Source organism: Coenobita brevimanus, chromosome 76 (genome assembly GCF_032717465.1).
Source record: "Coenobita brevimanus isolate Jiangsu-jjx chromosome 76, ASM3271746v2, whole genome shotgun sequence".
Lineage (NCBI taxonomy): Eukaryota > Metazoa > Arthropoda > Malacostraca > Decapoda > Coenobitidae > Coenobita > Coenobita brevimanus.
This window is the reverse complement of record NC_137029.1, coordinates 20717171-20725612: the sequence shown is the minus strand read 5'-3', so window position 1 is coordinate 20725612 and position 8442 is coordinate 20717171. Positions and strand designations below refer to the sequence as shown.

General features: G+C 40.4%; 1 pseudogene; it reads left to right on the top strand.

The window, feature by feature from the left end:
• Positions 1 to 8068: 8068 nt before the first annotated feature.
• Positions 8069 to 8190, top strand: LOC145408335 (5S ribosomal RNA; annotated as a pseudogene).
• Positions 8191 to 8442: the final 252 nt, after the last annotated feature.

The window sequence follows — 8442 nt, the reverse complement described above, 5'->3', positions numbered from 1 at the left end:
TCTCGATGTTCAACAATTCCTAAAAGCGATCTCTTCATCTGCTCACTTTTTCTCCCTTGTCCACTAGTAATCTACCATTTTCATCTCTCACTCCCCGACTAACTTCTTTGCCACCCTGTCTAACTCTACCTCTTTCCAGAACATTTTCTTACATTTCCTCCACTTTACACTCAAATTCCTTCCAAATTCTTCAGTCACTCTCTGCTTACTCTCTCTTACTAATCTTTTCACCTCTCATTTCCTCTCTACATGTAACTCTGTCTTCCGTCTCTCAACATCTTCCACGCCCCTGTTTCTCAACCACCCACTATATGCTTTCTTCTTTTGTGCCACAGCCTCTCTCACCTCTTCATTCCACCATGCCTCTCCTTTCACCCCCTTTCGTCTTCTCTTCACCCCACACACCACCTCACATGCAGCACAGATTTCTTCTGTGAATATCTTGCACACACCTTTCACATCCCCCATCTGCTCCAGTCCATATATACAATCGCTCCCCCACTTCTCTCTTATATTCCGCCTTTTTCTCATCCTCTTGTAACCTTGCCACCTTCCATGCATATTCTACTTCCTCCTGTCCTTCCCTTCTTCTATTTCTCCATTTCACTTGGACCTTGATTCTAACCACCACCAAGTGGTGGTCAGAATGTCCACTCCCCCTATATGCTCTTGCATCCATTACACACCTTCGCATCCTTTCATCCACACACACATAATCAATCATTGCCGTCCGTTCATTCAGTTCACCACCCACCCTTCTCATCACTCGCCACGTATACCTATGGATCATTTTGTGCCTGAAAAAGGTATTGGCTATCACAATCCCCTCCCGGCACAAATGTCCACTAAAGAACTGTCATTCTCATCTGTCTCAGCAGGCACACCCCACTCACCAACTACTCCATCCACCTTCACATTCCCTACTTTATCATTTATATATCCAATAAAAAACACTCTCTCATTCCTTTCAAACTTTTCCATGCACGCTTGCACATTTGTCTAGAACTCTTCTCTCATTCTGCTTGCATGATCATGGGTTGGTGCATGCACGCACACAATCGCCCACATTTGTAGTCCAACTTTCAATCTTACCCACACAATCTTCGAGGCATCTGATTCATACTGTCTTATATTCTCCTTCCGTCTGTTACTCACAACAATACACACTCTTTTTTTTGCCCTCTCATTCTCACCTACTCTCGCACATATACCTCATCCATACTCTCATTCTCTCATGCTCTCACCTCATTTATTTTCAGTTAATCCACATACATTCACTTTCGCAACCTCAAACATCAGGACAATCTCTCTCTCTTTCGTCTCATCATTTGTACCCACTACATTCCACGTCGTAATCCGAATCATGTGCCTTGTTCGGTCCTAAGCCGTCAGATTTGGTCAGTCCTGTGCCGAGGCTTCTTGTTCTTATTTTTAGTTAGTTGTTTTCCGAGGATGGGCACTAACCCTCCGCCAACCCACTGGTTGCCACGTAGGGAACACACGTTGGTTGGTTATAAGGTTACCACCCAACGCCGTAAATGCTTTCCTGGTTTACATGAAATCATTTGGCTTGCCACTCAGGGTAGAGCTACAGTGCTACATTGCACTTAAGTGGGTGGATGATGGGCGCCTCCACATAACACAAATATATATATATTTATATATATATATATATATATATATATATATATATATATATATATATATATATATATATATATATAGATATATTGTTACATAGCCTATGATTTCATCATCCTTTGTATAATTCTAACGTACAGTATGCTGCATGTTTGATCACGAGCGTGTTCTGCCTCACTCCCCCTTCTCTCCCTTATAGTAGAGTAAGTCGTTCTTTCTGTTGTTCAGAGCAGGATTGTCAACTCTTTGTCCCCTATGGCTTCATTTGCGCGTCCTTCTTACAAGTTGTATCAAGCTCTGTCGGCCCCTATATAATGAGCTCAGTCTCTGCATTAATTGCCACTTAGATCTACTCCTCATTTTGCTCACATCTCTGTCCTCCCCTGTACAGTTGTTATTATTTTTGTGAGTGCTCAGGAAGTCTCCAACCATCTAGCAGCTGTGTAATTTGAGTATAAGTGTTATTACATTTATCTTGTACTGTATAGCATAAGGTGTTAATTCGTAGGCCTAGTGAGGTTTTTGTGATTCATGTGTTTTTATGTCAGTCATTTTTGATAATATTTTGTATCTGTAATAATATATCTTGCATTCACTGAGCATTATCCGATTTTCTCATTTTATCAGGGCTGACTTAGATAAATTTACTCTATTTCGTGTTGATAGAGGCTATTGCAGTTAACCATATATTTAACCTGTTTTTGCCATTACATTATCCTTATGAGTCCTGAATGTTTAGTTGTTAGTTTGAGCAATAAACTTTAACTTGTAATTTTACCTAACTCTTTTGTTTTGAACCTGGAACTTTGCGGGACAGTTTTCTCTGTTCCGTAACATAAATTTGGCGACTTCTTATCAGGATATTCAGGATATTATCATAAGGATATTGCTTGATATTTTGTGACTGTGATTTATTCATGATGTCTACTATTACTACGCTTGATGAAGCCAAAGATTTTTTGTCAAATGTGCAAATAGTGTGTGATATAGAAAACAGAACAAAGAATGAACTTAAGCTTGTTGCTCAACAATTGGGAACAGTTGTTCGCTCTCATCATTCTAAAGATCAAATTGTCGACATGATTAATGAAAGCTTGTATAATGTAACTCCTCCAAATGAGCAAACGCAGATTGAAATAGCTAAGTTACAGCTAGCCCTGCAGGAGGCCTGTGCTAAGGAGGCTGAGTTTCAGGCACAATCTCAGGAGGCACAAATTGAAATTGCTAGGATTCAGGCAGACCATGAGTATCGCATGAAACAAGGTGCAACTGGATCATCTAGCTCTGATGATTTTGATGTGGCTAAAAATGTTAAACTTGTCTCTCCTTTTAATGAATCTAATTGAACAAAGTATTTTCAGTTGTTTGAGAGGGTAGCTACAGGTTTTAATTGGCCCAAAAAGTATTGGCCAGTACTCCTTCAGACTGTTCTCACCGGTAAAGCTCAAGTAACTTATGCATCTTTGCCTCAGGATCAATCTGATAATTATGATGTAGTTAAGAGCTTGATTCTTAAGGCCTATGAGCTTGTTCCTGAAGCCTATAGAGTAAAATTTAGGACACCTTATAAGCAAGATTAGCAATCCCATGTTGAGTATGCAAAAATCAAAGAAGATCTGTTAGAGCAGTGGTTAAATTCTAAGAATGTGAATTCTGATTTTGATAAATTTAAGCAGATGATTTTGTTGGAGGACTTCAAAAGGTGTATTAATAAAGATGTAAGCCTATATCTTGATGAGAAAAGAATAGATAATTTGTCTGATGCTGCAGTTTTAGCTGATGAATATGTTCTCACTCACAAGAGATATTCTAAAGAAAAAAGGAAAGCTGAGAGTAAGTACGTTGCCTCTACTCAGAGTACAGGTAACAGGAAAGAGAATAAAGATGATGTTTCCCAGGAAGTAAATACCAGCTTCACCTCTAAGTTTCAGAAAAGTAAATGTACTTATTGTAGTAAGTTTGGTCATACTACGAAGAAATGTTTCAGGAGACAGCGTGATGTGAACAAAAAGGAGTCTTTAAATATTCAGTCAATTGGTCTAGTGTCCACCCTTGAGAGTTCACAGAATTCTTTAACCGAGTTAACTGAATCTGCTTTGAGGGGTAAATTAAATTCTCATGATGGAGCTCTTCTTTTGAGCAGTAACGTGGGTGACACTCTCAAGAGTTCATGTGCTAATTTCCTGTCTGATGGTTTTGTAAGTCCTCTGGACAGTAATGACAGGAAATCAGTTAAAATATATCGTGATACAGGTGCATGCCAATCCCTTATGCTGACCAGTGTTCTAGGCTCTAATGTTAATTCCTGTGATCAAACTGTAATCTTACAAGGAGTAGGGAATAATTACTTCTCTGTCCCTCTGTGCAGAGTGAATTTAGAGTCTGGTTTTGTTAATCGTTCTGTTATGGTTGGGTTGGTTAAGACACTCCCAATGTCAGGTGTAACTTTCTTACTTGGAAATGATATTGGTGGAAGTCAAGTGTGTCCAGCTCCTCAGTTGTCTAGTGAGCCAGTGGCTGCGACCCAGGATTGTGATGTACCTGATGTGTTCTCTGCTTGTGCTGTCACTAGGGCTAAGTCTAAAGTTACTGGTGACTTAGAGGATAATGATGATGATGATGTTATTCTAGCTGACACCTTTCTTGCTAATTTGGACCACTCACCAGATGAGGCAGTACCCCGTAGTGTTGATAATTTGTCTCATCAAGAATTGGTGAGTTGCAGGTTGCTGACCCTGAGTTGAAAGGTCTAGCAAACTCTGCTTGCAGTGAAGAAGAGTCAGCTGGTGCTTCTACTTGTTATTATATGAAGTCAGGAGTACTTATGAGGAAGTGGAGACCCCCAACAGCATCAGCCGACTGTGAATGGGAGGTTGTACATCAAGTTGTCATCCCTCGTGTTTGTAGGCAGGATATCATTAGAGTGGCTCATGACTCCAGTTTGGCAGGACACCTTGGAGTGAGGAAGACTGTGGCACGCATTTTGAAACACTTCTACTGGCCAGGTATCTTCAGAGATGTTTCCTGGTATTGTAAGTCTTGTCACACCTGTCAAGTTGTGGGGAAGTGTAATCAGACCGAAAAGGTTGCACCTCTAGTTCCCATTCCTCCTTTTGAGGCGCCATTCACCCGTGTGTTGGTGGATATTGTGGGCCCTCTTCCTAAGACTTCTTCAGAATTTTCTTATGTGTTGACCCTGATTGATATGGCTACTCGTTATCTTGAAGCCATTCCACTTAGAAGTATCTCAGCAAAGAACGTGGTTAAGGAAATGCTAGGGTTCTTCACCAAGTTTGGTCTGCCCAAGGAGGTACAGTCAGACCAGGGAAGTATTTTCATGTCAAATGTTTTCAAGCAGTCTCTGAAAGAGTTGGACATCACCCAGATCACGTCTTCAGCTTACCATCCCCAGACCCAAGGAGCGTTGGAGAGATATCATCAAACACTCAAATCGATGCTCAAGAAATACTGTTTGGAACATCAGAAAGACTGGGATAAAGGTCTTCCATTCGTTGTATTTGCTGCAAGAGAATCTCCAAATGAATCATGGGGCTTCGCACCCTTTGAACTACTGTTTGGCCATGAAGTAAGAGGACTCCTTAAGTTACTCAAGGAATGCTGGCTGTCGGAGGAAGATGACGTCAACCTGCTGGAGTATGTGATGAAGTTCAAAGAACGGCTGTCCACAGCTTTACAGCTGGCGAGAGAAAATTTAGGAGCTGCTCAGGAGATGATGAAGACTTGGTATGATAAGAAGTCCAGGTTACGCCACTTTCAGCCAGGAGATCAGGTTTTGATTCTGCTACCGGTGCATGGGCAACCTCTTCAAGCCAAGTTTGGTGGTCCTTATTTCGTGGAGGAGAAACTCAGTGATGTCAACTATGTCATCGCCACACCAGATCGTAGAAAGAACAAGCAACTTTGTCACATCAACATGCTAAAGTTATATCACAGGCGGGACGAAAATAACCCAGTCTGCACTGTAGCTGTTCCACCCGAGTCTGCAAGTGAAGCTCTCCCATGCAGCATGAGCCTGAGTGATAGTTTGGGGAAGAATCCTGATATCATGAATGATCTCCAGACTAAGCTTTCTCATCTAGCTCCCGAGGAAAGGCAGGAGTTTTCGGCATTACTGCAGGAGTACCCGCAAGTGTTCCGTGCCACTCCAGGAAGAACCACTGTGTTGATGCATGATGTTGATGTTGGAGACGCAAAGCCAATTAAACTGCCTCCTTACCGTGTGAACCCAGTGAAAGTTCCTCTCATCCAGAAGGAGCTTGGCTACCTGTTGGACCACAAGATGATTGAGCCCTGTCAGAGCGAGTGGAGTTCTCCTGTCACTCTAGTCCCTAAGCCAGGTGGGTCACAGCAGCTTTGCATCGACTGCAGACGTGTTAATCAGATAACCACAACAGACACTTACCGTCTCCCTCGCGTGGAAGATTGCATAGACAAGATTGGAAAGGTTAGGTACATAAGTAAGTTTGATTTGTTAAAGGGATACTGGCAAGTACCTATGACTGAACGTGCTAGGGAGATCTCATGTTTTGTAACACTAGGAAAGACTTTTGCATGTTCTGTAATGCCATATGGTATGAAGAATGCACCAGCCACTTTTCAGAAGCCTCATGAATGTTGTAACAGAGGGTTTGGCAGGGTGTGTTGTTTATATTGATGATGTATTAATCTTCAGTGACAACTGGAAAGATCACCTATGCCATGTCAGTAAATTTCTTGAGCGTTTAGTTCAGGCTAATCTTGTAGCTAATTTATCACAGTGTGAGTTTGGTCAAGCTAAAGTTCAGTACCTTGGGTACGTAATTGGTGATGGACACGTTGCACCACCAGGAGCTAAGGTTCAGGTTATAAGTGATCTTCCCAGACCTAAAAGTAGGAAAGATCTACAAAGATTTTTGGGAATGGTAGGTTATTACAGGATATTTGTTCTTAACTTTTCAATTCTTGTATCACCACTTACAGACCTACTGAAAAGGGAGTTAAATTTGTCTGGACCGATAACTGTGAATCCTCTTTCAGCAAGCTTAAAGCTATCCTATTAAGTCAGCCAGTGCTCGCTACTCCAAATTTTGCTAAGCCTTTTAAGATGGCTGTTGACGCAAGTGATACAGGAGCTGGGGCTGTTTTGCTGCAAGAGGATGATCAGTGTATTGAACACCCTATATCTTGTTACAGTAAGATGTTCACTCCACCTCAAAAGAACTACTCAACTATTAAGAAAGAGCTTTTGGCCTTGATTTTGTGTTTACAGCATTTTTCATTTTATTTGTGTTCTGGTTTTGACCCCATAGTCATTTATACCGATCATAACCCACTGAAATTCCTTAGTAAGTTTAAAGATAAAAATCAGAGATTGACAAGATGGAGTCTACTTCTTCAGGAGTATTCATTAGACATACAACATGTCAAGGGGAAAGAAAATGTTATTGCACATTGCTTATCTAGACTTTAGACAGATTGTTTTAGAGTAATAAGAAATTTCCTTTGTAAATTTCTTTTTCTTTGTGGGGAGGTGTTACATAGCCTATGATTTCATCATCCTTTGTATAATTCTAACGTACAGTATGCTGCACGTTTGATCACGAGCGAATTCTGCCTCACTCCCCCTTCTCTCCCTTATAGTAGAGTAAGTCGTTCTTTCTGTTGTTCAGAGCAGGATTGTCAACTCTTCGTCCCCTATGGCTTCATTTGCGCGTCCTTCTTACAAGTTGTATCAAGCTCTGCCGGCCCCTATATAATGAGCTCAGTCTCTGCATTAATTGCCACTTAGGTCTACTCCTCATTTTGCTCACATCTCTGTCCTCCCCTGTACAGTTGTTATTATTTTTGTGAGTGCTCAGGAAGTCTCCAACCATCTAGCAGCTGTGTAATTTGAGTATAAGTGTTATTACATTTATCTTGTACTGTATAGCATAAGGTGTTAATTCGTAGGCCTAGTGAGGTTTTTGTGATTCATGTGTTTTTATGTCAGTCATTTTTGATAATATTTTGTATCTGTAATACTATATCTTGCATTCACTGAGCATTATCCGGTTTTCTCATTTTATCAGGGCTGACTTAGATAAATTTACTCTTGCTAATTTCGTGTTAATAGAGGCTATTGCAGTTAACCATATATTTAACCTGTTTTTGCCATTACATTATCCTTATGAGTCCTGAATGTTTTGTTGTTAGTTTGAGCATTAAACTTTAACTTGTAATTTTACCTAACTCTTTTGTTTTGAACCTGGAACTTTGCAGGACAGTTTTCTCTGTTCCGTAACAATATATATATATATATATATATATATATATATATATATATATATATATATATATATATATATATATATATATATATATATATATATAAGGGTCATACCATATATATATATATATATATATATATATATATATATATATATATATATATAAGGGTCATACCACGTTGTTGAGTACACCGCTTCCCGTCCGATCAGCGAAGTTAAGCAACGTTGGGTCTGGTTAGTACTTGGATGGGTGACCGCCTGGGAACACCAGATGTTGTTGGCATCCCTATGTGTCAAGTGGGGTTGGTGGAGGATTAGTGCCCCTCCCTGTAAAACAATTAACTCTAAGCCCTTGGCCACCACGTTTGGGATACATGGCGTCTGGCAATGAAAAAATGAATGAATATATATATATATTTGCAGCAGTCACTGAAAGTCAACTGGCCTTTTTTTGCTATCCCTACAGTCTCTTAGATCCCAGTCGGTAACCTTTTGGTCTATCGGTTATCCCTTATTCTTTCCACATGACCTTCCC